The 18748-nt window shown below is 39.3% G+C and overlaps 1 protein-coding gene across 2 annotated transcripts in view; it reads left to right on the forward strand.

Moving 5' to 3' along the window:
* The first annotated feature begins 18166 nt into the window (after positions 1-18166).
* The window catches only part of CCDC68 (coiled-coil domain containing 68), a 61015-nt gene continuing 60433 nt past the window's right edge, over positions 18167-18748 (forward strand). The window contains exon 1 of one of the 2 annotated variants that reach the window (XM_011971735.1): positions 18167-18339. The gene's annotated coding sequence lies outside the window, so the exon portion shown is untranslated. The remainder of the gene's footprint in view (positions 18340-18748) is intronic. The other variant, XM_011971733.1, reaches the window with a different exon arrangement.

Raw genomic sequence — 18748 nt, forward strand, 5'->3', positions numbered from 1 at the left:
TGAAAACCTTCTGCAAAGGAGTCACCATTCTACATGCCATTTAAGAACATTTGTGATTCATGGGAGGAGGTCAAAATATCAACATTTACAGGAGTTGATTCTAACTCTTATGGATGACTTGGAAAGGTTCAAGGTTTCAGTGGAGGAAAGTAACTGTAGATGTTGTAGAAATTTCAAGAGAACTAGAATTAGAAGTGGAGCGTGAAGATGTTACTGAATTGCTGCAATCTCATGATAAAACTTTAATGGACAAGGAGTTGTTTCTCATGGATGAGCAAAGAAAGTGGTTCCTTGAGATGAAATCTGCTGGGGAAGATGCTGTGGACATTGTGGAAATGGCAACGGAGGATTTAGGAGATCCCATACATTTTGTTGATAAAACATTAGGATAGACTTCAATTTTGAAAGAATTTCTACTGTAGGTAAAATGCTATCAACAGCATCACATCCTACAGAGAAATCTCTCATAAAAGGAAGAGTCAATCAATGTGGCATGCTTCATTTTTGTTTCATTTTGAGAAATTTTGCCATAGCCATCCCAGTCTTCAGCAACCACCACCCTGATGAGGCAGCAGCCATCAACACTGAGGCAAGACCCTCCACCAGCAAAACAAAACAAAACTATGACTCCGAAGGCAAAGATTATCAATAGCATACGTAGCCATAAAGCACTTTTAAATGAAGATATATATATTGTTATTACATACTTAATAGACTACAGTATAGTTTAAACATAACTTTTATATGCACTGGGAAACCAAAAACTGTGTGACTTGCTTTATTGCAATATTCACTTTATTGTGGTGGTCTGGAACTGAATCTACAATATCTCCAAGGTATGCCTGTACCACAGCAAAAAAGAAGAAAAATCACAAAAGGGTAATAGGCCAAAAGTCTTACGTTTTTGAATAAAAAAGTAAACTCAGCACTATAGGTGAAACCATCATTTCTAATTTATTCCTGGTTGACAGTATATTCACCCCAAATTTTGAAAGATTTAGTTATAAATGCATCAAATAGTTTAGTAATGTTGTAGTTAATAGCAGAAAAGAAATTCTTTATCAGGCATATTACTCTATGAGATGGAAAAGAAATATGCATAAACTTTCTGAATATTAGCTAGATTTTCATAGTCTTGGAAGGTTCAGCTAAGTTTCAGACTTGGACTAGTAGGCTCAGCATGATCCTAGGTCTTGGCTACTATAATGTAGAAGCAAAGATGCACATATGGGATTCTAAAGCTATGATTACTGTTGTGATTTGAAATTATGTTTGAGGTCCTGAGACATGGGTTAAATTTAACTTAGATCATTAGATAAATGTTAGGCTAGGATTTCGGCAGTAAACAATCTGACAGGGTGATTGGCAGCCTCTCATTATAGAGGTATAGTGATTAATTAACACAGAGCTTCATTAATTTTGTAAGGCAAGGAACAGTATTTCTTTGCAGTGAAAATCAATATTTGAACACTTGGAGCCTCTTCTCTGAGCTAATTTACTCAGATATTTAGCTCCTTTTAAATTCTCAGTTCTCTGTAAATGTTCTATACTTCCAACTATTAAGGTAATTGGGAATATTTATGATATCCTGCCTCAAGTTATTTTTGGAAGAATGTGAAGTGTAAATGAATATATTCTTGTATTCGTGTTTCAATTTCGAAAGCATATTTATATTATCATATGGGTCAGGATGCTACACCACATCGTTAAAGGCAAGGATGTACATAGAAACTGTGGGAAAATACCTACCACCCTGCTTTTGGTAGAAATTATATTAACATTCTACTCAATATGCACTGAAATCATTTTGCTATTGTCAAACTCTAGAGAATTATTTCCTCAATTATTGGAGTGAGTCTTAGGAACTCTGTGGAAAGGAGTTCATGCACTTGACATATGACTGAGCAACAATTTCTATTTTGCAAATAAACCAAGAATGAGAGATTTTCTTTAGCCTAGAAAACAAATTTCCTGGAAGGATCCAAAGAGAACTCAGAGCCTGGAAATGGGAAGGGCTGGGATTGTTCCTTCAGGTGAGAAAGGGACATGATACCAGCCAAGGAGCTCAAGATGAAGACTGAGCAATATGGAGGTCACTTGTGCCCTCTGAGGCCTGAGCTCAGCACAACAAATGAAGGTGCCCTGCTTCCCTGAGGAAGACGGTAGTGAATGTGGCATAGATCAGCTGCACAGCACAGAGACACACAGAGAGATGGAGCAAGGTGGGAAGTGGGCCTTATGAGCGCAGGTATCCTAGGGCCTTTTTGGAGAGGTGAAGCAAGAACTCACTACAAGACCAGAAGTCCAGGGAGGACTCCGGGATACTGTGTCTTCTTTTTCCTTCTGCTGAACCAAGAGCTAGAGCAAAGCTAGGAGGACGCTAGAAGGGACGAGAGCAGAAAGCAGAACGAAAATCGCGCCCCTCTGACAGGCCACAAAGGGTCTTGGGAAGCAATGATTAGGAAACAAGTTCCAGAATTAATTGAGCATCTTGTTACATCTAAAACTTACCACATTCTCATTGCACCTGTGCGATAGCTATATTTTGCTTTAGCTTTGCAAACAGTTCTTTCCAAAGTCATAGTTATTTGGTTAAGCTGAGTTTTTAAGTAAATATTTTTTAGTCTCTCAGATTATGGAGCGGAAAGCAGCATCTCCTTAGGACTAAAGTACAGAGTTATCACTGAGTTTAAAGTTCAGGGAGAAATAGTGATACAGGACAGGAGGGGGTAGGGGAGGCACCTAGGGAAAATTTCAGGGTCAGTTGTGGACACTTGAGGCCCTGATGCCTGCTTCTGTTTCCAGAGGCACCTGAAATGCTACATCCTGCACATCTGTGACAGCTTGATACCACACACACAAATCGTGTGCACACAAAGGGGACACTTACTTACTAGTAAAGATAAGCTGTGACCTTTGCTCACTATCTGCTTTTAGGAGCAGGAAGAGAATTAGATTCTTTCCAAGTATGAAACTGGTCACCGTTTGAACTGTCCTAAACAATATCTTTATGTTTCAATAAATTATTATTTTACAGATCATCATCATGAAAACATCATACATATATATATATATATATATATAAACTTTAAATGTTTATGTACCAGTCACACTAATTAATTAGTTGGATTTCTACTTGACTTCCTCTATGTTCATTGCATCATGAAATTTACCAAGAAATACAAAATTTCAAAGCTACCTACATCTAGTCTTTCTCCAAATGTATTGGTTGTTTTTCTCAGTCTTTGGTACATCCTTTTCTAACTATTTCCCAACTGTACTCACTTCCTAGATTATTTCATCCATTCTATATTTTCCTCTACATTTAATAATTCATATATCTATTTGTATCCAGTTTAGAACTTTAATACATTGAGGTAAGTAATTGTTAGCTGTCTGCAACTGGATATCTGGGAAGCATTTTAGACATAAAGTTTTAAAAAGAAGCACTCAATTTTCCTTTAAAACCTACTCTTCCTTCTGCTATTTTAATCTCACAAATTAATTCATTGTAGAAACACTATTGAGTACATCTTCTATGCCAGATATTGCTGAAGATGTACCAGTGGACACAAAGGCGGGGGAAGGCAGAAAATAGGCAGCAAATAAAACACCCAAAGAAATACCTAGGATGTTAGAGGGTAATCAGTTCTTTATAAAAATGAGAAAGAAAACTAGATCAGTGTACAGTGGAAAGAGGTCTTCTGCATTAAATAAGAGGATCAGAAAGATGTCACCAAGGTGGCGTTTGAACAAAGATTTGAAATTGGTGAGGGAATTCATCATATAGATACTCAAAGAATATTCCAGGCATAGCAAACAACCAGTGATGCAAAGAGTGTAAGCCAGAGCCTGCCAGACACACTCAAGGAATAGCCAGGAGTCAGTGTGGAGGGAGTGGGGGAGAAGGGAGAGGAGGAGACGAGAGCAGAGAGGGAATAGGGACCAGGTCTTTGCAGATCCTTGCAAGAATTTTGGCTTTTATTGGAGAGAAATGGGGATGCCTTGCACAGGTGACTTGATTATATTCATGTTCTTGAGGATCACTCTAGCAATGATCCAGAATAGATTTTAAGGAGGCAAGAGTGGAAACAGGGGCACTAGTTAGGAAGCTATTGTCATTTGAGCTAGAAACAATGATGACTTATTCCAGGGTGGTAGTGAAGGGATGGATGTGTTTTGAGGGTAGAACCTTTAGCATTTTCTCATAGACTGGTAGAATAGGAAACATATGGGAAATAGAACAGAAAGAGGAAATTCCAGGATGATGTAAAGATTTTGTGGCCTGAATGACTGGAATTATAAAGTTTGCCACCTACCCAGTGAAGAAGATTGTGGTGGAGCAGGTTTGTGGTAAGATCATGAGTTCTGCTTTGAACATGCCATGTTTAAGGGTCTGTTGGACATCCCAGTGGTGATGTTGGAAACATGAGTCTGGACTCAGAGGAGAGGCCCAAGATTGGAGATTTGTGTTTGTGAGTCATCAGTACATAAATGGCATTTAATCAAGGAAGTGAGCTTAGACGGAGGGGCAAGGCAGATCAAGTACTGAGTGGCTAGGACTTTCCAAAATGAAGAATTTGGGAAAACGGGGAGGACTCATCAAAGGATACTGAGAGAAACTGCCAGGGAAGTAAGAGTAACATTGGGAGAGTGGTGTCCTGAGAGCCAAGAGAAGGCATCTCCGTCTATTGGGATAGAGAGACGACTGCACCAAATACTGCAGACAGGTGAAGTGAAGTGAGGACTGAGAAGTGGCCACTGGACTTAGCAATGTGGGGATCGTAAGTATCCATGAAAACAACAGTTTTGTTGGTATGAGGTGTGTGTGTGGGGAGGGGGGTGAGGAGAAGCCTGATTGGAATGGGTTTAAGAGAGAGTAAGTAAACAGAAATTGGAGGTAGTAACAACTCTTTTTAGGAGTTTGGCTATATATAGTACAAAGAAATGGAAAAGTAACTGGTAGAGGAAGTGGGACTAAGAGAAGATTGTCTTGATTTTTGTTGAACATTTTAAGTGAAGTATAACAAGCATAGAGAATGTACAAAAAGCCTAGGTAAAATGTGAAATGTTTTTATAAGGTCAATACTACCCAAATCAGGAAATAGAATAGTACCAGCACCCTGGAAGAGAAGACTCCCTTTTGCCCCATCCCAAGCACCGTGCACCCAAAAGTAACCAGTGTTTTGACTTTTAACACCAGAAACTTGTTTTTTCACTTTTTGAACTTTATATTATCACATTATTTAACGTGTGCACTTTTGTGTCTGGCTTCTTTCTCTAACATGTTTACAAGAGTCACCTGTGCTGTTGTGTGCAGGAAGAGCTAATTTATTCTAATTTCTATACAAGATTTAACTGTATGTTATACCACTTTGTGACTTAAGTTTCATTCTCTGGATCTAATTTAATGAACAGAACTTATTAATTTTAATGTAGTAACATTTGTTAATCTTATCCTTCATAGTGTGTGATTTTGGTATCCTATTTAAGAAAGTTTGCATATGCCAAAATTGTGAAGATATTCTTCTATGTTAATTTCTAGAAGTTTTGTTGATTTGTCTTTCATATTTAGATCTACAATGCTGCTGGAATTAATATACATGTATGGTGTGAAGTAGAGTGCAAGATTCATTTTTTTCTTAGTTGTTGGCACTATAATTGGAAAAAAGTCTTTTCCAATTATAGTATAACTCTTTTCGTTTTATAAATCATGTGACTGGATATATGTGGATATCTAGACTTTCTATCCTACTCAGTTTGTGGTGTTGTCTATTTTTGGGCCATTTACAAACTTAATTAGCATAGCTTTCTATTAAGCTTTGATATCTGATTGTGTAGGTCCAACTTAATCCATTTTTGTTCAACTTTGTCGTGACTGTTTATGGATGTTTTCATTTCCATATAAATTTAATAAATAACTTATCAACTTAATGTCATCATGTTGATCATAATTTTTTAAATCTGGAGAGATTAATATGAGAAACAACTGGCCTTTTGACAGTACATCTTCCACTTTATGAATTAGTGCTCCAATCTATGAACACAATATATCCCTCCATTTTCTTTGGGCCTTCTGCAGTTTGGCTCAGCTTGTTTTACAGTTTTCTGTGTAGAGGCCTTGCATTTCTTTGGTTTTATTTATTCCAAGTATTTTATTTATGCTATTGTTTATTAATTCTATTGTAAATGGTATCTTTCTAAAAATTGTCATTTTCTGCTTATTTATTGCATTTTTACAGAAGTAGAATTGATGAATTTTGTGTGTATGTATATTAACCATGCATCCAGCAACATGGATCAATTTACTTCTTAATTTAAAAAATTTATCTATAGATTTTTATGGACATTCCAGATATATAGTCATGTTATCTGTATATGACACTTATAATTTTTGCTTTTTAATATTTATATATTTTATTTCCATTCCTTGCCTTACTTCACTGGAGAAGATCTCCCATATAATATTGCATAAAGCTTTGATGGGCCTAGGCACAATGGCTTATGCTTGTAATCCCAGCACTTTGGGAGGGTGAGGCGAGTGGATCACTTGAGGTCAGGAGTTCAAGCCAGCCTAGCGAACATGGTGAAATATCATCTCCAGTAAAAATACAAAACAAAAACAAAAAAATAGTGAGGTGTGGTGGTTCACACTTGTAGTCCCAGCTACTCTGGAAGCTGAGGCAGGAGAATCGCTTGAACCTAGGAGGTGGAGGTTGCAGTAAGCTGAGATTGTGCCATTGCACTCTAGCCTAGGCAACAGAGTGAGACTCTATCTCGAAAACAAAACAAAACAAAAACTGTGATGGAAGCTTTCTTACCTCATTTCTGATCTCAGATTAGAGAACCATTAAGTGTGATATTTTTTACAAAGTTTTGTGAATATTCTTCACTGAATTAAGGAAATTTCCTTTTTTAATGTGTTATAAGTTTTGTCTTTTAATCATGAACAGGTATTCAGTTTTAGCAAAAGTTCTTTCTCCATTTTTGAAATGATTCATTTCACATCTTTATTTTCTTAATGTGAAGAGTTATGCTGATAGATTTTTAATAGTTAAACCGTTTTTGCAACCCTGGAACAAGTTCACCTTGGTTGGGTTATATTACCCCTTTTGTATCTTGCTAGAATCAATTTGATAATATTTTGTCCGAGAGATATAAATGCTCATAAATGGTGTTGGCCTGTTATTTTCCTTTCTCCTGGCAATGCCAAGGCCAACTGATAATACCATGCTATCTCCTGACTGTCAGGGACTGCTTTTTCTTTTCTTAGTCCCATTTTGGACCAAAGGTAAGCAATATTAGACCACGGGGCATTAATCTAGGATATAGAGCATTTAACCATTGCTAAGATTTTGCTGATCAGGAGGTTGTCCAGCAAATGTCGCCTGTAGTTAGGGGAAGGTTAGTGTCTTCTGTTCTTTCTGTTATAGGATGAATTATTCAAACCTCTGGTGTAACAAGGGCTGTAAAGTAGCATTTAAGAATCTGAAAGAGATGCATCAGCCAGCTGCATCAGCTAGGTGAATGTGAGAAACCAAAGGGCCACCCACTATTTTATTAGACTCTGAAGCAGAGGCCTCAGTTATCATCCCAGGATATGAAAACATGTCCCAAAGTTCAGCTGGCCTTTTCTAGAGACCTGGATGCTTTTCTCCTTTAGCGTGGTCCTGAACCGTTCAATTTAACCTCTAAAATTTATAAAGGGACAGCAAGAAGTGATTGCTAACACATAAACTTTCCCTTGGGTTATGAATTTAAATTTAAACTAGCTTAGAGCAGAAATCACACTTTCTTAAGAAGTAGTAACAGAGGGCCACAGATTCTATTGGGAACCACACAAATAGACCCCTTAAGGTGGGCAGACTCATTAAATAGAATTATATAATTTCTGCAAAGCCGGCTGGAAAGTCTCTGAAGTAAACAAACTGGCCATTGTAGCAAGGATAGCCTCAGGAAATTTCAAAGTCTACCAACTTCAAATCATATCTGTTATTAGTATAAATACTTGCTGCTTTATCTTTTGTCAGTCAGCATGCCCAGGCAAATGGAATTAATCGAACTATTTGAACTATGTTACCTTCTGGGAGAAGCTAATATGTTAAGGGTAAATACACATCTGTGCTAATGTAGCCCACTCTGCAACTTTTACTTTTTCTTTTTAAGTATAAACCATCGTCATCAAACAAAATTTACTCAGCATTATTCAAGGAAGTCTCTCTGTGCCGGAGAGGTAAGTTCCTGCTCCTTAGGTTGAGGAAAGAGAAAGACTGGGTGTAGAGTGTTGGAGTAACGAGTAGAGATGTGTGAAGAGCAATGAACAATATTTCATAGGAGGTCAAGAAACGAGCTATATAAATGGCTGAATGTTTTCAGTCAGTAGGACAATCGGAGAATCTGTGTAGAACTGAGAAATATTACTAATAATGGTTTGGCTATTTGACCCACCCAGATCTCATGTTGAAATATAATCTCCAAAGTTGGAGACGGGATCTAGTGGGAAGTGATTGGATTAGAGCGGGGGATTTCTCACAAATGGTTTTGCACCATCCCCTGATGCTGTCCCCATGACAGTGACAGAGTTCTCATCAGATGTGGTTGTTTAAAAGGGTGTGGCACTTCCCCTCTTTCCTCTCACTTCTGCTTTCACCATATGACTTGCCTGCTTCTCTTTCTGCCATGATTGCAAGTTCCCTGAGGTCTCCCTAGAAGCAGAAGTTGCTATGCTTCCTGTACAGCCTGCAGAACCGTGAAATAATTAAACCTCTTTTCTTTATAAATAACCCAGTCTCAGGTGTTTCTGTATAGCAATGCAAGACTGGCCTAATACAGTTACATTTTGTGGAAGCCCTAGGACTAAATCCACTGAGTCAAATTTTAAAAAACAAATACTCTTTGCTATTGCTGCTATAGCTTTTAGATAAGGAGGAGATGCCTTGGTTTCTAGACCTAATGAAAGATTTAAAGAAGCAAAAAGGGCCAGGTATGGTGGCTCAGGCCTGTAATCCTAGCACTTTGGGAGGCCGAGGTGGGCTGATCACTTGAGCTCAGGAGTTTGAGACCAGCCTGGCCAATATGGCAAAACCCCCGTTTCTACTAAAAATAGAAAAAATAGCTGGGTGTGGTGGCAGGCGCCTGTAATCCCAGCTACTTGGGAGGCTGAGGCAGGAGAGTCTCTTGAATCGGGGAAGTGGAATTGCAGTGAGCCGAGATCACACCACTGCATTCCAGCCTGGGTGACACAGCGAGACTCCATCTCAAAACAAAAACAAACAAAACAGAAGCAAAAAGACCTCTGATGATTCCTTGTAAATGACTCAGTACCTCCAGTGCTTGTTCAGACTTTCTGTAAACAAAAAGAGAAAATGATTTGTGAATCTAAAATCCTTTAGTAAAAATATTTTCGTAGACAGTTATTGTTACAATATTTATGCTTCAACAGGAGCTTGATTTTAACTTAAAAGTATATAATCATAAAAAGATATTTGTTAGTATATATGTGCTATGTATAATTAGTCTAGGAAGATAATTCTCATTTTGATTTGTCCATTATTTTGAATTATCATAAGTTTGGTGAAGAAAAGAGCTTGCAAAAGACTTTTGAATTACTAATGTGCTTTGATTGTGTCCCCACCCAAATATCATTTCGAATTGTAATCCGAATTGTAATCCCCACATGTTGAGGGAGAGACCTGGTGAGAGGTGATGAGATTATGAGGGCAGTTTCCCTCATGCTGTTTTTGTGATAGTGAGTGAGTTCTCACGAGATCTGACTGTTTGATAAGTGTCTGGTAGCTTCCTCCTTCTCTCTCTCCTGTTGCCTTGTGAAGAAGGTACCTGCTTCCCCTTCACCTTCTGACATGATTATACGTTTCATGAGGCCTCCACAGCCATGCAGAACTGAGTCAATTAAACCTCTTTTGTTTATAAATTACCCAGTCTCAGGTAGCATCTTTATAGCAGTATGAAACCAGACCAAGTATCTTACTTAAAATTTAGGTAATTTTATTCAAATCCAATTATTTCTATTGCCTTTTCTTTTGTAGGGTAAAGAAATACATCTTAGTGTTACCTAATGTCCATTTTAAGAAACCCAAAGACAATTGAGGTATGAAAGACATCTTAATGGATTCATTATTCTGAATTTGAGGCTTGAATTTAGGAAAGACAAAATAAAAAATAATTGCTAAAGAAGATAGACATCCTACAAACATCATAAATATCTAAAGAAAAACAGGTTTGTAGGCAACATTATAAAAATATACAGCAATAACAATAACGATGATAAGGAATGTAGTTTTACTTCCAAAAGCAAGGACTATTTTTAAAAATGACTAAAGACTATTTCAAAAAGTACCAAAAATTAACAAATTCTGCAGAATCTCTACCAATCTGAGCATAAAATAACTTGGTCATTTTACAGAAAAAAAACCCCCAAATTCTAATGTTATTAGTTTTGTGCATTATTAGTATAATAATTTATTAATCTATGTTTATATGTGTGTGAATTTTGACATACACAGATATATAAATGTAGAGATTTATTATCTACTTAGGTAATAATTTAAAGCATTTAACTATAGCTAAAAAAGAGAAATGCAGTTCCTAACAGCTGGGAGAGACTTGTAGTTTTTTAAATTTTTGTGTTCTTTCTTTCCTTCTTTAGTGATTTTCTTAAAGACTCTAATTCTTCCTCCAGATGCCACCTGCCCCCTCCTGGACCCAAGTTGAATTTTTTGGCTTCAGTCCTTATCTTCTTTGTACTTGAAGCCACAGTTATGGTGCCCACCAGCCCTAGTTTTCATTTGAAGGGCTTGTCACACTCACAGTCCCTGTTGAGGGAGGGGCCCTAGGCAGGCATTTGCTCTGTCATGGGTAACCACCAAGTAGTTACTAAGTCCTGGAAAACAGACAGAAAGTGATGGGCACCCATCCCAGTAACAGCCAAGCCAAAGCACGGCCTGTGACTTTTGAGGTGATCTGTGAATAGCTCATCCTAAAGAGGAAAAAGCAGGTTTAATCAGATCTTCATTCTCAAAAATTCAAACTGATGAGAACAAGAGTAATCTAGCAGTAAGGCACCATGGCTGACGTTGCAAGGATTCATGAAAGTTAGAGACCATTTTACAGAAACTGAAGCCAGAGAGGCTATGTCACTTGCCTAAGGTCAACTAGCTAATCTGAATACTGCATTACACGACACTTCATGGCCACTGAAGATTCACAGGACAAGGGTAAGGAAGCCACTCGATAGCAGCAAGACACCAGAAGCCATCCTCATAGAAGCAGAGATGCCGCGTTAATGTTGGGTAGAGGGAGAATCCCCAGACTCTTGCTGAAACCCTAAAGCTCCTCCATCCTTATCCAGTCTCCAGGAGTCTCAGCCATTGCAGGGTTCCTGCTTTGGGACCTGGATGAGCTCTCCATCTTCCTTATTGCCATGTGGACCCTAATATTAACTCCCCACTATTACTTGAGCTAACATGAAGAATTTTTTTCCCAAAAAATTTATATTGAGACAACACACACACAAAAAAACAAAAAAAAAGAAAATATCAAAAAGAAAAAAAAAAACAACAAAAAACAAGAAACAGAGATATAGGTATCAAACCACAATTATTCCCCCAAAACACTGCTGTTGCAAAAACGATAGAAAGACAAAATCCCATAGACTGTTAGAGAATAGCTTTAAAAACAAGCACGAATATTTTGTAAAGTTATGGTTTTCACTACAGTGTGTGGATAGGTTCAAACACTGGATAATTAAAGAAAATTCATCTTGTTTGGCCTGGGAATACAGTAAGATTTCTTCTATTCCAGCTGAAGAAATAAAAACAAACCAACATGAGCTTCTGAAGTTAATATTGAAATTGTCTTTACCAACTGAAGATAGCATGAGAATAAAGGGAGAGAAGGTGAACAAATAGCAAAGACAAGTAGTCTTGAAATTTAGGCTCTACCTAAAACCAATAAGCTTGTCTAACACAGCCTTCCTACAGCCTTATCCTGGGCTTCACGTCCCTCCTCCAAACTTAGAAATACCTGAATTTAGAATATACATCTCAACCTTCATGTCTTCTTTCACCTTTCTCTATGAGTTCTTTACTTAGGGGTAAGGGCTCACGGTGCAGAGAAAACTGTTATTTATTATTCCAGCTACTATTAAGATAAAGTGAACCAAGCTCATCAACAGAAAGAAAGCCTTCAGAAATCAGAACTTAATAACTCCAACTGGGTGCTTTGAAAAGGCATTTCCAACAGGATATTTAGTTTTGCTAAGAGAGCAGCAATCATTTTAAATAATGATGTTCAGGGCTGACTTTTTGCTGGTTCACCTGGGTTCATACTCACCAGTTGTCTATTATGGCGGGCAGCTTTTCTGATTGGTCAGTACTACTGCTCAATCCATAGGTGCATATGCTGAATATCACTCTTGGTTATGTCTTGGTTTCTGTACCTATTATGTGAAAGGAGTCCTAGAAAAAGATTCACCTGTGTAGACAGACTTGTATATACAAGTAGACATTCATATATTGTTGATAGCGTTGGCTAATTATTTTACTAATGAACTCATTCAATAACCAGAGTTTCAGTTCCTACAATATTGTTTTCCCTTCCTTTCTTAGCAGAGATGGACAAGAAAAATGTATTTCCTGTACTTCTTGTTTGTTACTCAAGGCTTGCTTACACCTCTCTGCTTTACCTCCCATTAGTCTCCTGTGGTTTGGGTGGACTGATCTGCTTGGTAGATTCTCAGTCTGCCTGAACATTGACTTGTTTTGGTGCCTTTAACTGTGTCTGACCTTTAAAGGCTTCCATGTTTTCCCAAAATAATGTGGTAATTATTCTCAAAAACCCATGCCAAGCCTACCCACCTCTTGAGGCCTTCCCTAGAACACCAACTAAAGTCAGTACTTTCTTTTAGTTTTCTGGTTCTTACTATCTTCACTAATACTCAGTGATGATTTATTGCTTGAAAATATTTTAGCTTATTACATAAGTGCATTTATAGGTATTTTTATGTGCATATATGTGATCTACCCATTTAAAGTGCAAACTCCTTGAAATTTAAAATTGTAAAATGGACCCCAACACTTAGCGTATCAGCTGTGAAGTGTGTAGAATAGATGGAGTTTTGTCCTAAGCTTGTGAGAGACATTACGTATAGGGTGTTTTTCCTAGCAATCAGCTCCATTGTGAGCTCGGAGCTCAAAATGCAAGACTTGTGGGGCTCATAGAGTTAAATTTCAATGCTGTAACTTCCATATTTGCATTCCCTTTTCCTTCCCACAAGTCGCAGAAAGTGTAGAAAGACTGTAGGTATGGGAGAGGAGGAAGAAGTTGGAAAATTATCCAATACCAGGAACTCCTTAGGGTGGCATTATGGAGGCATCACAGGAATGTGAGAGGACAGGAGGGAAAGGCAGGCAGAGGCATGACCAAAAAAGTGATGAGAGCATGCCTCCTTTATAATTTTGCAAAGCCTTCTTGATTTTGTGCCTTAAAAATGAAATATTTCATAACAAAACCTAATTAATGTTTGAATTATGACCTGACCTATGGGGACAAAAGTATGGTAGGCAGAATAATGCCCTCCTGCAAAGAAGTCCATGTCCTAATCCTCAGTCCCTGTGAATATGTTATCTTATGTGGCGAAGAGACTTTGCAGATGTGATGAAGTTGAGGATGTTGAGATAGGGAGATTATCTTGGGTCATCTAGTTGGTCTTAATGTCATCACAAAGGTCCTTACAAGTGAAAGTGGGACAGAGTCAGGGGGAAGTGTGCTGCTGGTTTTGAAGGTGTAGAAAGGGGCCATGAGTGGAGAAATGGAGACAGCCTCTACAAAAGGCTGGAAAATGCAAGGGAATAAATTCTCCCCAAGAGGCTCCAGTAAGGAACAGTTGATTTTACCCTGGTACCATGACATATTTCTGACCTACAGAACTTTATAACAAAAAATATGCATTGTCGTAAGCAGCCAAATGTAGTTATTTGTTACAGTTCCTACAGAAAACTTATAGAAAAGCAAATGCAGTGCATCAAGCATTTTATGGGAAGACCTAAGTGGGACACCCAACATAAACTGGGGAGCTCAGGGAAGGTTTCCCTATACATAGGAAATAAATGGAAAAGGAGTTTCCAGGTCAAAGAGGAGGAGAAAGAACATTCTGGTCTATGGAGTCAGGGTGGTGGTGAGACAAGAGCAACAAAAGGAATAAGGTTAGAAACAAGAGTTGGTTTGGAATACCACAAATCATCCAGCCTTGTTGAAAAACAATGTGGCAAGAGATGAAGCAGGAGAGGTGGATGGGGGAGAGCAGAACAAATTCTCTCCCTGGGGAAGGGTTTAGGTTTTCAATAAGAGCTCATGGGGAGGCAATGAAATGTTTTAAAGAATGGTGTGTGTTTGTGTTTGTGTGTGTGTATGTGTGTGTGTGTGTATGTGCATGTGTTAGAGGACGGAATGACAGTAAAATTTGCATTTAAAATTACAGTAAATATGTGTGTGTGTGTATAGACACACACACATATATTTTAAATGCAAATTTAAAATAATATTAAAATAAAATAATTTTAATACATTTTAAATGCAAATTTTAAATAAAATAAAGTTGCACTAAATACACACACACACACACACATACACACAAAACTTTCCCTTTCAGCAAATAATCCCTGAACAGAAGTAAACAACAGCGATTTCAAATATGAGCCTGGGTCCAAATGCCACAAGCCACAGGCTCTCAATATCACAAGGCAGGGTGTTAGATTTACAGTTAGACTCTCTTTCAACGTGGGTGACAATTCGTAGTGTTCTTCAGGAGGGGAGACTGCATCTGCTGCTTTCTTCTGCACCCTCAATCCCTCCTCTTTTTAGTGGAGTGAGTAGGAGAGGGATTTATTCAATGAGGGCACCCTGGGTGGTTTGGGGATGCTTTAGTCCCCACCTAATCTCTATCAGACCCAACCAAAGCCACTCCAAATATTATGTAATAGCAATACTTTTCCTTAATGTGGATAATCTTAAAAGTGAGAAGATATACAGCTCTAGAAAAATTTTAAATGGTTTGTACTTATGCTGTCATAAAAATAATAATCAAAGCAACAGCTGTAAGAGAAATCCATAAACATCAATCCCCACCTCATCCCTAACCCCCCAATATTCAACCTCTGAGAAACACCACTGGAGTTTTAAGTTAATAAATAGTTTATAGATTCTCCTGAGCTTCCCTCTGGAGGTTGCCAATATATTGTGACTCCACACTCTCATGAATTCTGAGTTTTCTCTGCTCCCCTCCACAAAAGATTTATTATAGTTACCGAGGGAATAGTCTATTTGCAGAACGATGAAATAAAATTATGATTTCATTCTAATTAGAATGACCACTTTCACTTAAAGCCTCCCCTCTCCCCGCAGAAACGTACACAAGAATCTCAACTTCATCTCTGACCTTGTCCATTTCTTCTGGGATACTGTCTTAGTTCCAGGGGCTGTAACAAAATAACATAGACTGGTGTTAAACTGGCTTAAACCAGTTATTTATTTCTCACAGTTCTGGAGGTTGGGCAGTCCAAGATCAAGGCACTCAGAGATGTGGTGTCTGTGGGGGCCTGCTTCCTGGTTTGCAGATAGCTGCTTTCTTGCTGTGTTCTCACATGACAGAGATCTCGTCTCTCTCTCTCCCCGTCTCTTTATTTGAGACAGAGTCTCACTCTGTTGCCCAGGCTGGAGTTCAGTGGTACACTCTCAGCTCACTGTAGCCTCTACCTCTTAGGCTGAAGTGATCCTTTCACCTCAGCCTCCTGAGTAGCTGGGACTACAGGAGTGTGGCACCATGCTCAGCTAATTTTTGTGTATTTTGTAGAGATGAGGTTTTGCCATACTGCCCAGGCTGGTCTCAAACTCCTGGACTCAAGCGATCCACCTGCCTTGGCCTCCCAAAGAGGTGGAACTGCAGGCATGAGTCACCATTCCCAGCCTTTTGTCTCTTCTTAGAAGGGCACTAAAGCCCATTCATGAGTGCTCTACCTTCATGACCTAATTACTTCCCGAAGACCCCACTTTCACCACCACATTGGGGATTAGGATTCCATTATATGAACTTTTATGGGGGAACACAAACCATTCAGTCCATAGCAGATATGGTGAGACTTAGGTATGAAATGTTTTCCTTTAACTTTTACTTTTGTTGCCATCTTTGTTAAAAATAGTTGAAAGATAGAAAATGACTTAGCTCTGCAGTTCTGGAGGACTCACTGGTACTCCACTGCATCCTGTGTTTAGCCAGCTCAACCCAAGCTAATGGAGAAGTAGATTTCCTTCTCCAGGAAGGGTCAAGGCCAGGAAGAGAGGTGGACAGGTCTCAGAAAGCAGGCAGTGTCAAATGCTGAGCAAAAGCCAAGCTCAGAAGGAGGAAATGTAGTGTTTATGAAACCAACTTGCAAATGCAAACATGAGCGAACCAAGGCAATGTAACAAATGATCCTCAACAGCTGGATTTCTTCAGTGCTGAAACTTATAATAAACATCCATGGCTATCTTTGCAACATGATTTGTCTGTAAATATACATACATCTATTTAATAGAACCACAAGGATTAGTTAACAAAAAAATTGCCTAAGAACCATCAACTTTCACTTCTCCAATTGGGTCACAATCTACAAGTTAATCTGTTAGTAAAAAAAAAATAAATAACTTTTCTCTCTAATTGTGGTGGGAATCAGTAATTGTAGGATTCCCAGGAAGATTCTGAAAAGCCCTTGGATATTGAAGGATTTGGATTGCAGTTTTCTCAATCTGTTAAATGTTGAGGAGGGGGGTAGAGAAAATACACCTTTTTTTCCCCCCACAATCCTAAAAGTTTATGAACTTTCAGAGAGACACAGAAGCCAACCTGAAAGAGTTCCCAGTGGTCAAAGCTGGAACCATCTGAGCAACAAAATTAATAATGTAGTATTGAATTCTAGCCAAAAATATAAAATAAATATACATGGGTCCATATTGACATAACAAATACTGAAATAAATGATAGAATAAACAAGAGAGATGGAACAAATCTTCCTTACAGAATAATTCTAAATAATAATATATGGATACTCCCTCCTCTGGGATGGAGTTTAATCTTGCCCTCATCTTGAGTGTGGGTTGAATTGAGTCATGCCATTCAGAGTAGAGTGTATGGAAAGAGAAAAACAGCTTTGCAGTAGAGAAACCTGGCAGACACAACCTTAACTAAGGGATCAAGGTCAAGTCACCAGTGATAAGTCACGTGGCCATCCTGCCATCGTCCCTGAGAGGATGAGATGGGGAAGGCACTTCATCTCTGAGGCTTTCCTCCCCCAAGTCTCATCATGAGAAGAAAACAGTAGACAACACCCACATGAGTGGGTGTCGAGGTACCCCCACAAAACTATACCTTACCAGAATACTTTATCACAATACTTTACTAGAATTCCTTACAGCTGTTGAAGTCAAGAAAAGACAGAGAAACTATCATGAATTAGAGGAGACAAAAGACACAGGAAGTTAAATGCAGCATGGTATCCCGGCCGGGATCCTGAAAGGGAAAAGGGTTAGCCTAAAAGCTAGTGACAGCTACATCAAGTCTGGAGTAGTGTTAATAGTGGCAGACCAATATTAATTTCTTTTAAAAAATATTTTTAGTAGAAATGAGGTCTCGCTGTGTTGCCCAGGCTGGTCTCGAACTTCTGAGCTCAAGCGATCCTCCTGCCTGCCTTGGCCTCTCAAAATGCTGAGATTACAAGGCGTGAGCCACCGTTCCGGGCCCAATGTGAATTTCTTAGTTTTGACAAATGTGCCATGGTTGTCGAAGCTGTAGGCATTAGGAGACACCGACTGAAGGGTATATAGAGGACTCTCTCTACTATCTTTGCAACTTTTTTTTAGTTCCAAAAGAAAGTTTTTTAAAAAAACAACAAAAAAATGCACTTGTACGCCATAAATTTATACTAAAAACAATAAAATCAAAAATTATTTAAAAAACAAAAAAGTTTATAAACTTAGGGTGCAAATAGAAACTTCTTGAAAAGCAGCAGCCGATCCCCTCCCCCAACCCGCCTGTACAGCACCCTAGCGAGGGGTGTGAGGGTCACAGCCTGGCTCTCCCGCGATGGGCGGGCGCGTCCAGCCGCGACTCCTCCCCGGAGCCTCACCGGCGCCGGACTCTGCCCTGGGCGCGCCCCGCGGGGCGGAGCCAAACCTGCGGGCGGTGGCGGCTGCACTCCCAAGACCCTGGCAACCGACCCTGGCCCCAGGGCCCGATCACCCAGGGGAGGAGCAGCACCGGGACCCCGTGCCGGCTGGGCGCCCCCCAAGGTAGGCGAGTCCGAAGGTAGGGATCTTCGGGCCCGGTCCCTGCGGCGCGCCCCCGCATCCCCTCCAGGTATGTGGGTGTCCAGGTGCCTTTCCAGCGGCTTCCCCAGCGGAGCTCCTGGCATCAAAGACATTTCCTGTAAAAGGGTCCTTGGTGAAGAGGTAATCCTTCCTGAAAACCTCGGTTCTGGGCTCGAATTTCCTGGGCGAGAAGTTTCTTCTCCACTGGGAAGAGTTACTTTTTTTCCTCAGAGAGGAACCCCTACTTAACCCGGCGCACACCTGATTATTTATTTAGGTTGTTGTTATACAATCCGTTTGTCAGGGGTCCCCGCGATTTCTGCCTGCTAATTTCAGAGGCTGTGCAGAAAAGTCCTGCGGTAAACGCCCTGACCTGGGAACTCCAGCGTGA

The sequence above is a fragment of the Mandrillus leucophaeus genome, unplaced genomic scaffold (genome assembly GCF_000951045.1).
Source record: "Mandrillus leucophaeus isolate KB7577 unplaced genomic scaffold, Mleu.le_1.0 Scaffold124, whole genome shotgun sequence".
Lineage (NCBI taxonomy): Eukaryota > Metazoa > Chordata > Mammalia > Primates > Cercopithecidae > Mandrillus > Mandrillus leucophaeus.